This window comes from Gopherus evgoodei, chromosome 3, assembly GCF_007399415.2.
Source record: "Gopherus evgoodei ecotype Sinaloan lineage chromosome 3, rGopEvg1_v1.p, whole genome shotgun sequence".
In the NCBI taxonomy this organism is placed as follows: Eukaryota; Metazoa; Chordata; order Testudines; family Testudinidae; genus Gopherus; species Gopherus evgoodei.
This window is the reverse complement of record NC_044324.1, coordinates 171,201,624-171,215,220: the sequence shown is the minus strand read 5'-3', so window position 1 is coordinate 171,215,220 and position 13,597 is coordinate 171,201,624. Positions and strand designations below refer to the sequence as shown.

General features: G+C 44.3%; 1 protein-coding gene across 11 annotated transcripts in view; it reads right to left on the bottom strand.

Moving 5' to 3' along the window:
- The window catches only part of ENAH (ENAH actin regulator), a 182,279-nt gene that overhangs the window by 30,437 nt on the left and 138,245 nt on the right, over positions 1–13,597 (bottom strand). The window contains exon 2 of one of the 11 annotated variants that reach the window (XM_030557412.1): positions 11,563–11,565. The exons of the other annotated variants lie outside the window; for them this stretch is intronic. The gene's annotated coding sequence lies outside the window, so the exon portion shown is untranslated. The remainder of the gene's footprint in view (positions 1–11,562; positions 11,566–13,597) is intronic. 11 annotated transcript variants of the gene reach the window in all.

Here is a 13,597-nt window from a genome sequence, read left to right as displayed (position 1 = left end):
AAGTACAACTCGTCTTGTCCATATTAGTTTTAGAATGAGAATGTGCCAGTTACATTCTAAAACACCTTTTTCCTAGTTAAGTCAAGTCCTTAACAACTGCACACAGTGTTCCATTTTACAATTATTAACTTTGTTTGCTGGCTAAATTTTTCCGAGCTCTTAGTTAAGTTCTGTGTCCATATTTGTTCAGATCTCTCAAGTTCTGGACAATGTTTTTATAAATCAAAAACAGATTAATGAAAATTTCCTGTTAGAGTCTAATAAGACCAAAAAAGCCTTGAATTTCAATCAAATGTTTAAGAAAATATTACAGTAGCACATTGACACACACAAATAAGATGACTTATGATGGGATTAAACTTCCACACTATCAAGATTACAAGGCAGGGATTGCTTTGAGGTGCTCCAGAATGAAATTCGATGAAGATGAATCAGTGATGGTGCAGTGATACATTAAGATGGTTGAGTCTTTGCTGTTCTTTATTTGATCAGTCAGGACTGCTAATTGGAATTTGCACTTTACAGCACTAGAACACTTTCTGAAGTACTATTTTTGCTGTCAATTTAACCAACTATGCTGCAATGACAGCCTGGTACCTCACTAAAACAAGAGGTGTAGAAAAGTCTGACCTTGACATATGGGAGGAATTTCAAAAAGGAAACTGGATTGTTAAAAGCTCCCTTCTGTGCAGTTGGCTTGGAAAAAGCCCTAGAACATGAAAACAGAGCAAGGAAATTCATTGGGGGGCATAACAGCACCTAAGTGTTCTTTCCAGGTTTTTCCTGACAACCTCAGAACTCCATCAAATTTCAAATGGAAACATTAAGCATGTCTAGGATGACTTCCCCAGAAGTAACCAAGTACCATCTAGGCTCATTAGGTGCTGTTGAATGCTAAGAAGGGGTTTACTCGTACTGGCAACCTATTCGCGTGTGATGGACTGAAACTCATTAATATAATGACAGAAGCAGTCTTTAGTGATGAGCTAGCTAAAGATGCTGAGATATGGCTGAACCCTTCATGATGAGGCTACAGAGAAAATACTGAATATATGACTAATTCCATCTTGTGTTTGACACATATGCAATGGAATTGATTAAAAATATTACCAGAGAGAAGAGACTCAGTGGCATTGTCCCTGTTCAAACCAAAATAACTAACTTCACAAATATCTCCATACTTGTCTCATACTTGCACAAAGGACAAGTTAACCATATACCTTGCAGGAAAAATGCTTCAACATACAAGGGATTGCCTGAAAAATTCTGTCATTGCATGGAGTAATGAAGCTGCTGCCTTGCACTGTTCAATGGAGTTTCTTTGTAGTACTCATGAGGAAGCGGACACTAAAATTATCTTGCATGCCAATGCAATTAATGCCACAGAGAGATGCTACTGAACTCTGGATTTTTGCATAGACAGATGTTCTAGTGCTCTCGGTGAGACTGTACCCAAGATTTCCACAAGATTGTTTTTATGCTTGCAGTTGGATAACAGACTCACCATATATCTCTGAGATGCGGTCCTATCACTCAGATCATTAAAAGCCACCGCACTGCCAGGTTACCAAACCTTTTCAAGATGTGATACTACTGGAAGATTGGATGGAAAGACCAATTTGATTCAGTCTTTGAAGACTCTGTCCCTCAATCTGGAGAAGCCGTGAATGGCTGAGAGGGTCGCTGATGAAGTCATGCACTAGAGGAGTCCAAATGCCAAGTTTATCACATGAAGACCAACATTACAACACTTGCAGAGTTATACTAGAGGAAGTGTTCCAGGAAGCTGACAAATGGAGAAAAATTGCCACAGACAAAGAATGCATTTATACCTGCTATTGAGAAGGCAAATTATCAAGCAATGAAATGGGGGTCTGGGATGAGCTAGCACATCCAAAAGTACCCTCTTCTATCAGTCTTGGAGGATGGACTGATCACACCAGTTGTGTGAGAAATATTACCTGCTCCAGAATCAATCCTTCAGCTAACCAAATACTTGTGTGCAAAACCACCTTGCAAATGATTGGCCAGCAGCCTGCCTTGTATGGAGATGTGAGTGCAGCACGGATGAAAATCAGTGTGACAATGTATCTAGCGGTGGTGCCCTAGCAGAGATGACACCGATAATGACTTTGATAAATAAATGTTTTCAGCCCTACACGTCAAAGCTAATTTCCCCAGGATTAGCCAATGTAGGTGTTGTTTTTATGTAAGCAATGTATCCCTATGTTGAAGTATAACTTTTAAAAGTTGATTTTTAAACATTTTCTCAAATATATATCTACACACTTGGCTTGTCATGTTTGGTATCACTGTTTGTGGGAGAAAGGGCTTTTAAACGATCCCTAGCCTGAACTATTTCCAACAACACCGTATTATCAAAATTTCCACCAAATTGGAGGACCTGGAGCTAGGAGCCAAGAGTGGAGGGGGGCAGTGAGTTCCCACCGCCACACTGCAGAGGGTGACACCACTGAAATTATGAATCTGTTGATTTTTATAAATCAAATGATACCTTCCTTACTTTTCTCTCACTAATTTGCCCGTGGAATGAGATTTTACTATATTATGCGCCCAGACTATTTCATCACCATTTTCTTTTCTATGTCTAAGGGTGTAGGCCTCCAGTAATACTCTAAAACATTAGTTTCCCATGGCCACACAAACTACTGTAACAACTGCTGTTGTTCCTACCCAGTTTCTTTTGACTGGGGAGAAATTATAATCTACATTTCCAGCAAAGAAAGACGTATGCAGTATTTTTTCTCCTCTGTAATAATCATTAAATCAGACCATTCATGTCACTATTAAATAATTACTTAATAATAATTTAGTTATTCTCTTAGGACTTTTTACTCTGGTTGAAATATTACAGAAATGTTAAAACTGTGCCACAAATGCTATCTTACAACCAAAAATGTTAATTACAGCATCACTAGGACAAAATTATTCTAATTACATTTTAAAATGCAGGTTACTAGAAAACTAATATCTGATTGGCACTGAAAAGTCAAGATGGTGTACTGTAAAAATGAATGATCTGCATTCCTAGTAATACAAGCATAGACCTGGGGCTGGCAACCTATGGCACGCGTGCCAAAGACAGCACATGAGCCGATTTTTAATGGCATGCTGCTGCCTGCCAGAGTCCTGCAGAGGCAAGGGGTAGAAGTGCGGTCCTGCTGTCTCCCCTGCCTCTTCGAGCAGTGTGCTGGGTTCCTGCCCCTCCTCCTCTCCGTCCCTCCCTCCTTGCTGGCCGATCAGCTGATGGCCCTTGCGAGGGAGGAGTGGAGTCAGAGTACTCACTGCTCCAGGGGGAGGCAGAGAAGTGGGGGCAAGGCCTTGGGGAAGGGGCGGTTGGAAGGGGGCATTTCCCCTCCTGCCCCCTGCCATGAGAACCCCATGACCCCAGCCCACACCCCAAGTCCTCTGCCCTGATCCCCCCTCACACGCACCCAGCCTTCTGCCCTGAGCCCTGCACACCCCCCAGGCTCCTGCCCTGAGCCCTGTACCTCCCTCACACACACCCAGCCCTCTGCTTAACTCCTTCACCCCAGCCACAACCCCAGCCCTGACTCTAGGATCCCCCCCCCATATCCAGCCCCTCCACACCCCATGCACCCCCCACATCCTGACTCTTGCACCCCCCACATCTGCCCCCCCACCCTGAGCACCAAACAGGAGCTCCTGCATCTGCCCCCCACACACACACATTCCCACCTGCACCCCTCGCACCAAATGGGAGCTGCCTAGGTAAGTGCTCCACACCCAGACCTCCTGCCCCAACCCTGAGCCCCTTCCCTTATTCTAGCTCCTGGCCAGACCCTTCACCCCCCACCCTGTGCTCAGTGCACTCCCACTCTAAGCTCGGTGTAGACAGAGAGGAAGAGAATGGGTCAGAACCAGGGAGAAGGTAAGTACCCACAGTACGTGGGCAGGGCCGGGACCCCAGACTGGCAGAGGGCTGAGAGGGTATGGCAGCCAGGATCCTGGCTGGCAGGAGCCGGCGGATGGAACCCCTGAGTGGCAGCGGGCTGAGTTGCTCAGCCCACTACTGGTCTGGGGTTCTGGCTGCCGGCCCCCTTACAGCCAGGGTCCCAGCCATAGGCTCCGCTCAGCCTGCTGCCAGCCTATGTGAATGGAACCGCAGATCAGCAGCGGGCTGAGTGAGCCAGCAGCGTAAGATCAACCATTTTAATTTAATTTTAAATGAAGTTTCTTAAACATTTTGAAAACCTTGTTTATTTTACAATACAACAATAGTTTAGTTATATAATATATAGACTTATAGAGAGACACCTTCTAAAAAACATTAAAATGTATTACCAGCATGTGAAACCTTAAATTAAAGGTGAATAAATGAAGACTCAACACACCACTTCTGTAAGGCTGCCAATCCCTGGTTTTGACATAAAAATGAGTTTATCCATTTCAAACTATCAAAACATGACAGCTGTACTCCACAGTGTATTTATGAAAACTGTAGTTTTCAGATCTTAGTTCTATTAGTTATTCAGCTTCAAGTTACAGAATACATTAGGGTGCGGAGACCTTTTTATAACCACCTTTGTGTTTTAATTAAGTATTTTAAGAAATTAAATGAATTTAAAATGAAGTTTGTTCTCACTTTTTTCCTGCCCCTGCACTTGTTTAGTCAAATCAAAATCAGAGGGTAACAAAGAGGCAGCATTTTTAACTCTCAAAGCACTTACATGCTTTCTAGTATTCAATTGCTCTTATGAAATCTGTCAGCATTGCTTCTTAACTGTCCAAAGGCTAGGGGGATGGAAGGGATAGCTGAGGAATCTTGAAATACTGTAATATGGAAGAAGGCAACATAAATAGTATAAACACTCATTGCTCTGTCATAGGTAAAAAAGCCTAAGGTGAATCTGGGAAGATGGCAAAAAAAGTTCAAAAGATATCCTATAGATGGTAACTGTGCAGAATATTACTTGCCAGCTACAGAAATATCATCTCCATAGGCAGGGGTAGGCAACCTATGGCACATGTGCCAAAGGTGGCACGCGAGCCGATTTTCAGTGGCACTCACACTGCCCAGGTCCTGGCCACCACGCTGGGGGGCTCTGCATTTTAATTTTAAATGAAGCTTCTTAAACATTTAAAAAACCTTATTTACTTTACATGTAACAATAGTTTAGTTATATGTTAAAACGTATTGCTGGCACGCGAAACCTTAAATTAGAGTGAATAAATGAAGACTCGGCACACCACTTCTGAAAGGTTGCCAACGCCTGATCCAAATAGTCAGACCAGGGATTGTAAAGAGTCCCCGCTGCCCCATCTGCTTTCCACCACCACTTCCAAGAATCCTGAGAAGGATTGTTAATAAGTGGGTAAAGAAGTTGGGAGTGTTGATTTTCAGGGGTAATATATTGTAAGAATAGCAGTTATTGGTAAGCAGAGCCAGTTTCCACACAAAGAGTTGGGCCACTGCAAGTTCTCTCCCAGACATTTCTGCAGCTGACCCAGCTCCTGTACCAAGCAGCAAGACTTCTGGCTACAAGGAACAGCAGCTCAGTCACACAAAAAGCAGCATGAAACAAAATTTCCAATACATTCTGAAACAAAAATCTTCCAAGAAAGTGGAGGAATTAACCAGGGGGTAAAACATTTTACACTTAATTCTCACAGGGAGAAATTGTTTGCAAATCTGAAGGTGGAAGGCAGTTTTGGGTGAAAGTATTCATGAAATGGTAGATGTCATTACTCTAAGGAAAAGAAGGAGTGAGCAGCAGAATAAAGATAACGGACTTCAAAAAAGCAGACTAGCAAACTGAACTGGTAAGTAAGGTCCCACTGGAAGAAAATCTAAGGGAAAAAGGAATTATGGGGAGCTGGCAGTTTCTCAAGGAAACAACATTAAAGGCACAACTGCAAACTATTCTGATGCAAAGGAAACACAGGAAGAACAGTAAGAGGCCACTATGGCTTCATCAGAAATGTTAAAACTATGCCACAAATGCTATCTTACAGCCAAAAGTTAATTACACAATCACTAGGACAAAATTATTCTAATTACAGTTTAAAACGTGGGTTACTGAAAAACTAATATCTGAATGGCACTGAAAATTCAATATGGTGTACTGTAAAACTGAATGATCTGCACTGCAAGCCTATCTTCAAGAACTCATGGTAAATGGGTGAAGTCCCAGAGGACTAAAGAAGGGCAGACCATAGTCTTTAAAAGAGAAAATAGAGGACTCAGGAAATTATAGACCAGTTAGCCAAACTTTGATACATGGAAAGATACTGGAACAAATTATTAAACAATAAATTTGTAAGAACCTAGAGGACAATAGAGTTATAAGGAAATGCCAGCATGGATTTGTCAAAAACAAATCATGCCAACCAACCTAATTTACTTCTTTGACAGGGTTACTGGCCTTCTAGATAGGGGGAAACAGCAGATATGATATATTTTGAATTCAGCAAGGCTTTTGAGACAGTCCCAGATGGCATTCATATAAGCAAACTAGGGAAATGTGGTCTAGAGAAAATGACAGCATCGAGGGTGCACAACTGATTAAAAGATTGTGCACAAAGAGCAGTTATCAATGGTTCACTGTCAAACTGGGATGCTGTATCCAGCAAAGTGCCACAGTGATTTGTCTTGGGTCTGATACAATTCAATATTTTCATAAATGAGGAGATAATGGAGCGAAGAGTAAGCTGAGGATGATATCACACTCGGAGGGGTTGCAAGCACTTGAGAGGACAGGATTAGCACTCAAAACAACCTTGATCAATTAGAAAATTGGTCTGAAATCAACAAGATGAAATTCAATATTAAAAAAGTACATAGTACTATACTTGGGAAGAAAAAATCAAATGCACAACATCATGGAGGAATAACTGGCTAGATGGTAGTACTCCTGAAAAGGATCTGGGGGTTATAGTGGATCACAAATTGAATGAGAGTCAACAATGTGATATAGTTGCCAACCAAGCTAATATTCTGAGGTGGATTACAAGAGTGTCATATGTAAGACACACAAGATAACTGTCCACTCTACTTAGCACTAGACGCTTTAACTGGAGCACTGTGTCCAATTCTGAGTGTCATGCTTTAAGAAAGATGTGAACAAACTGGAAAATAACAAAAATGATAAGAGTTTTAGACAGAAGACTGGCATATTTAGTCCTGACAAAAGAAGACTAAGGGGAGAGCAGCTAGCAGTATTCAAATATATTAAGGGTTATTACAAAGACTATGGTGACCAATTGTTTTCCATGTCCACTGAAGGTAGGGCAAGTAACAATTGGATTTATCTACAACAGGGGAGATTTGGGATAGACATTAGAAAAAACTCTCTCACTATAAGGAAAGTGAAGCACTTTCCTTATAGTGAATAGAAATATAAGAATAGGTTTCCAAGGGAGGTTTCTAAGAACTGGCTGAAAACACATCTGTCAGGATGGTGTAGATTGACTAAGTCCTGCGTCAGCAGTCCCTTCCAGCCCTACATTTCTATGATTCAGTAAACAAAGGAAAGTACTGCTAAGTGACTTGACCAAGGCCATTGAAGAAGACAGTGTCAGACACTGGATTATAATGCAGCTATCTCGACTCCCTCTGCGGACTTGATCAAGGCAGAGTCTTTCTGCTTTAATTTCCCCATCTGTAAAATAGATCTATTATATTTACTTCATTAAAGGGCAGGTGTAAATATTTGTAATAGCTAAGTAATTAATATCTGAGAAGAGCTATATCTAATTGGCATTTACACCACACCCAATGTCATAGCATCTTGGTGCATCACAGAAGAGATACAAGTTAAACATGTAGATATGTTGATTCTTTCCTATCTGCTAGAATGTGTTTGAGGTTTTCAGTTTAGTTTTTTTGTTCTGAGTAAAATTCACTGGGGTAAATACAAAGCCTGCCGGGGTGCAAAGGACCAAATTACTGTCTACTGTAGATAAATGACTGGATCTAGATCCTTATTCCCTTTCAACAGCAGCACACACTAAAGATCTGGTATAGGTTGCTTAGAGACGTAGTGGAAGCCCTTCTCTTCCACCACCATATGGGTTGAAACCAGGAAAAACAAAGAACTTGGGCAAATTTAAAGTTTCTCATTTACTGGTAGAATAATCTTCCCTGTCCATCTAGACTTGGAGATCAAAAAAGTTTGTATTCTGAAATGAATGAGACATTGGACCTATAGTATCGGTCCCAAGAGTTACTGAACATGTCTTAATCACCATCTTTCTACAGGTTGATATGACAATATCCCTCAGGGAACAGAAGCAGGTTTAGTAGAAGCATGCTCAGTGACTTTCATGTCATCTCATCTTTTGATTCAGAAATTCTCTTGAACACTGATCAAAAGGTACATATGGCACAGTAAGAGAAGGAAGGAGAGGTTATTTACTTTGTACAGTAACTGGAGTTCTTAGGTGATGTGTGTTCTATGGGTACTCCAGGTCAGTATGTGCATGTGACTGAGCACTCTTGCTCAAAGATTTTCATCAGGAGCATCTACAGGTCTGTGCCTGTGTCCTAGATAGCCTCATGCTCCAGTATGAGGGTATATTTGGGAGGGACAGGGACACCGCCACCACTCCAGTTTCTTCTCAACCATAGAAGTCCAGTGAAAGGACTCCAAAGCCGAATGGAAGAACGGTTATTAGTGCAACACCCATCAGGATACACTTCTTGAAGTAGAAGAGGTTACTTACTTTGTACAGTAACTAGAATTCTCCGAATAGTGTCCCTGCAGGTGTGGTACGGACTGTAGAATACACTGGAAGCCTTGCCAGCTCTGGAAGCAGCCATAAGAGCGTAGTGCTGGGAAGACATGCGCATCAAAGAGCAGGCTGCTGTCCTGTAGATGTCAGAGAAGTATGATTTTCAGTAGGGCTACAAAGATAGATTGAGTCCTGGTGGAAAGAGCTATCACCCTTGGAGGGGAGCAACCCCCTGAAGCTTTATAACAGGTTAAGATGCATCCCGCAAACCATTTGGATGTTTTTTGCGTGCATCGAATGTCCTTTCATTAATTCTGCAATTGGGATGGATAGCACTAAAAGACTTAGTCTGCTGAGATAAAAAGGGGAAAGCTCTTACATCCATCATATGAAGGTGTGTTTTTTTCTCTTAAAGAGAAAAGGGAGAGGCTTGGACAAAACACCAGTAAGGGAATCTTCTGATTAATGTGGAATTCTGAAGCAATTTTATGTAGGAAGCAAGGGTGTGAACATAGTGTCGCCTTATCACAACAGCACACTGCATACGATGGACCAGCCATCAAGGCTCCAATCTCTTCTATCCTCCTGGCTGAGGTGATGGCTATGAGAAGTGAGGCTGACAGACAAATGAAGGAGGAAACTGTTCTCCAGGAGTTCAAATGGGGCCCCCTTAGCACACTGAGAACTAAGCTGAAATCCCATGTGGGAAGAGTAAGAACAGGCCATGAATCTTGTAGCAGTTGGATGAGTGAAGACTGAAATCCCCTTGATGGGGATGGGATGGGGGCAGTTGTGATGCCAGCTAGGTTAACCATAATGGAGCTCAGTGAAAAACCTGAGGTTTTTAAATTAAGCAGGTAACTGAGAATGTGTGTTGGACAGAACTTGAGAGGAGATACAGATTAGTGGCTGCACCAGGCCTGGAAGTGTTTCCATTTCTGCAGCTAAGTTTTCCTTGCCATGGGTTTGCTACTGCTAAGCAGTACTGTTCATACCTCTGGGGAGAAGTCTTGTTATATACCAGTCATCTAGTAGCCGTGCCTTGAGGGTGAGGAGGGCGATAGATTACAATTCCTGAATGAGGAGATTCACTGCCAGAGGAAGATAGAGAGGCAGTTGCAGAGACATGCAAACTAGTTCTGGGAAACCACATTTGTCCCAGCCACAAAGGTGCTATGAGGATGTCTACTAATTTCTCCTGTTTCCATTTGTTTAGGACCTTGAGCAGTAAAGGCCATGGGGGATAAGAGTATAGAAATACATGAGGCTAAGAATGACTAGGGCTCCCCACTGAGTTGTGGCCGTGCCCTCCCCTTGAGCAGAATCATCTGCACTTTGCACTGGATGGTGTCATAAAGAGATCTATCTTGGGATGGCCCCAGGTAAGACATAACATTTGGAATACCTTGTTGTTCAGTTCCCACTCATGACTGATGCAGAAATTCCTGTGGAGGAAGTCCAACATCGCTGAGACCCATATGTGGTCTGATACTCACCAGTTCCATAGTTTTATAGATCTGGTGAATAAAGACTTGGATCCTGCTCCTCCTTGCTGATTGATATAACACATCGCTGCTCTGTTGTCCAGCATTATATTTATACCCTTAATGTGGAGTATAAAGTGCTAGCAAGTGTAACAAACCACTCTGAGCTCTAGTATGTTGATATGGAGGATTGCCTCCTAAGGGGTTCATTTGCTCCGAGCTGTGAAGTTCTGGAAGTGTGTGTACCGGTCTATAAGAGAGGCATCTGCAAGTGAGGACCCTTGTGGGAGAATTCTGCAATAAAGGGATTCCCATGCACACCTTTTATGGATTCTTCCAACATTTTAAAGAACTGAGCATTCTCCAGGGTACAGACATCAGCTTGTATAGACTGCGCTTATCGGGAGTGTAGTTGGTGCTCAACAAGGTTTGAAGACACCAAGAATGTAGTCTTTCTAAGAGAGTCACAAATGTACAGGATATCATACGGTCCAGGAGTTGCAGGCAAGCTCTTGGTGTGCATGGTAGGGCTCTGCTGTATCGCTGAAACAAGGCTGCACATTGTGGCCAATCTGTCCTCAGCACACATTCTGTGGTGGTAATGCAGTCCAGCATGGCCCCAATGAAGTCTATGCGCTGAGTGGATGAGAGGGTAGACTTTTCTGCATTGAGACAGAGGCCCAGTGAGTGGAACAGATACGGTGCTGCTTGGTTACTCTCTCTATCTTGAGAAATGAGCGACTTTTAGGATCCAATTGTTCAGATAGGTAAAGATTATAATTTCCATCTGGCAAAGATGGGCTGTGACAGGCGAAAGATCATTGGTAAAATCCCTCAGGGTAGTGGAGAGGCCAAAGGATAGAATGCAATACTGTTTGTGGTCCCTGAACACCACAAAACATAGGAAAATGTCCATGCAAGAAATGCATACATGCTGAGATAAAAATAAGCATTCTGAAGGTCAAGTGAAACAAACCAATCTTCTGGATCCAAAGAGGGAATTATTTCTGCTAGAACTATTATTCTGAACTGTTGACAGTGGACAGAGGTATTCAAAGACATTTGGTCCAGAACAGGAAGTACCAGGAACAGAACCATTTTCCAATGAAGTCTGGTAGGACTGGATTTGATCTCCTCTAGTGTTAGGAGGGATTGTACCTCTAGGCTCAGAAGACCTTTGAGAGAAATAGGGTGACCATATTTCCCTACGCTGAATACAAGACACCTGGTAAAATTACTTATATTCAAGCAAGTTCAATGACAATCAGTTAGAACTATGCAGTACAAACATACAAATTAACAACAAATTGACTGAGCCCCTGTTAAAAAGAAATACTGCCTAGTTAGAGTCTTATCTATTTACCTTCTTATCTTTAAGGCTTTAGGGTTCACATGTGGAGAGGTGACACACACACGCTCTCGTACACCTCTCTGACACAGGGTGTGTGTGGGTTTACTGACCAATCCTCCCCACCTTCCATACCTGGTTGGGCCCTCGGGACGGACCCACCTCTCCTGGTACCTGGTGCTGCATCTTCCTGAGGCATCATGGGGGGGAGGGGGTACACAGGGTCACATGCTCCCCCTTCCCAGATTTCTGCTAGGTTCACACCAGAATGTGGCCAGCAACAGCCTTTCACCATTGTGCGGGAGGGAAAGGAGCTGCTTCCAGCCATGGGGAGGGTTGAAGGTGGGGGAAGGCTTGACCTGGTCCGTCCCTATGCAGAGCTCATCTCTTCTTCTTCCGCCTGACTGTGGCTAGAAGTAGCTTGTCCCTTCCTGCCTGCACAGTGTTGAAAAGAAGCTAACACCTCCAGGCTGTTGCTGGCTATCAACATAACACAGCTGCCTCCTGTCCTCCAGCTACAGCATGGGCAGGAAGGGGTTAAGCCCCAAGGATGCATTGTGCACCAGGGTCCAGAGAACCTGACTGCATGGGGCTTCAGAGAAGCCAGCCAGAGAGGTAGCTCAGCAGGGGAGGATGCCTGGGGACAGAGCAGCCCCACACTCCCTGGGGGCAGAACCCAGGGCAGGGAGGCAGGCGAGAGCAGGCAAAGAAGGTGCTAACCCCTGGCGGGGAGGGGGGGGGTGCTGTGGAGACTGCAGGGTCAGGGCATGAACAGGCTGGAAATTGCTTCCCCTCCGCCACTCCAGTGCTTAGCTGAGGGGTGGAAAGGCTTCCCTGTGCCAGCGCTGTGCAGGGCTTTGGCACATGCAGGGCGCTCTGCTCCTCCTGGCCAGCGCCTCAGGCCAGAGAGTCTTGGGCTTTCCTGGGGTGACAGCCCAGCCAGAGGCAGTGGGGGAAGGAAGGAGGCTGCTGGTGAGTTGAGCACTCTGACCAGGGGCTGGTTCTCTGCACAGTGCTGGGAGTGGGAAGTACTTCACTGGAAGGGGGATATGGAGGAGCAGCAGTGCTTGGGGTGTATGTGTGAAGGGGCAAAGTAGGGAGAGGACAGTGAGAGGGGGACCACTTAAAGGGCCAATGGGTGGGTAGCAGAGGTGACACAACCAACCGCCATCTGGCACCTCCCCGCACTCACCAGCCACAGCAACTCGCAACCTGTGCCATCTGGAAACGGAACGGGGGTGGGGTCCTCCTGGCCAAAAGCCAGCACACAGCGGGGGCTGTGCTGAGTGATCAGCAAGTGTAGCAGGCTGGCCTCATGCGCTGCAGCTTTGCCCCACCATCAGCCTTGCACACTCATCCCCATTGTCGACCACTGGACCCCACCACTTACCGCTGGTGGGCAGGCGGCTGGTGAGCAAGGATCTGGCCAGCAGCAGGACCTGCCAGTACTGATTGTGGGGGAGACAGAAAATACAGGACCCTTTTTAAAGAAAAAGTAGGGACACCTGCAGGAGGACTTAAAAATGGGACGTCTGGTCACCCTAGAAATATGGAAATAAGCATCCTGAAGATCAAGGGCCAAGAACCAGTCCCCCGGTTCCAAAGTTGGAATAACTGCTGCTAGAGTGACCCTCTTGCATTTTTGAGCCTTGATGAACTTGAGTGTTCTGAGCTCCTGTATGAGTCTCCAACTTCCTTTTTTCTGGGGTATTGAAAAGCAAGGAGAGTAAAACTTTGCCTCATACTTGCTGAGGTACTGATTCTACGACTCCTACATGGAGGAAGTGATCTATCTCTTGTCGCAATAAACTCTTGTGAAAGAGTCCCTGAAGAGGGACGGGAAGGGTGTTGTGGGGAGGGAGGTGAAATGAATGATATCCACTATGGATGATTTCTCTCACCCATTTGTTGGATGTTATCCATCCCCACGTGCTGCGGAACAGAGCAACGCAGCATCCAAAGGGATGAAAAGGGCTGGTCAGTGTCAGCTGGCACTGGAGGGAGTGGTCTGTTGGCACCCTGACCAATCTGTCAAAACTGATGTTTTGAA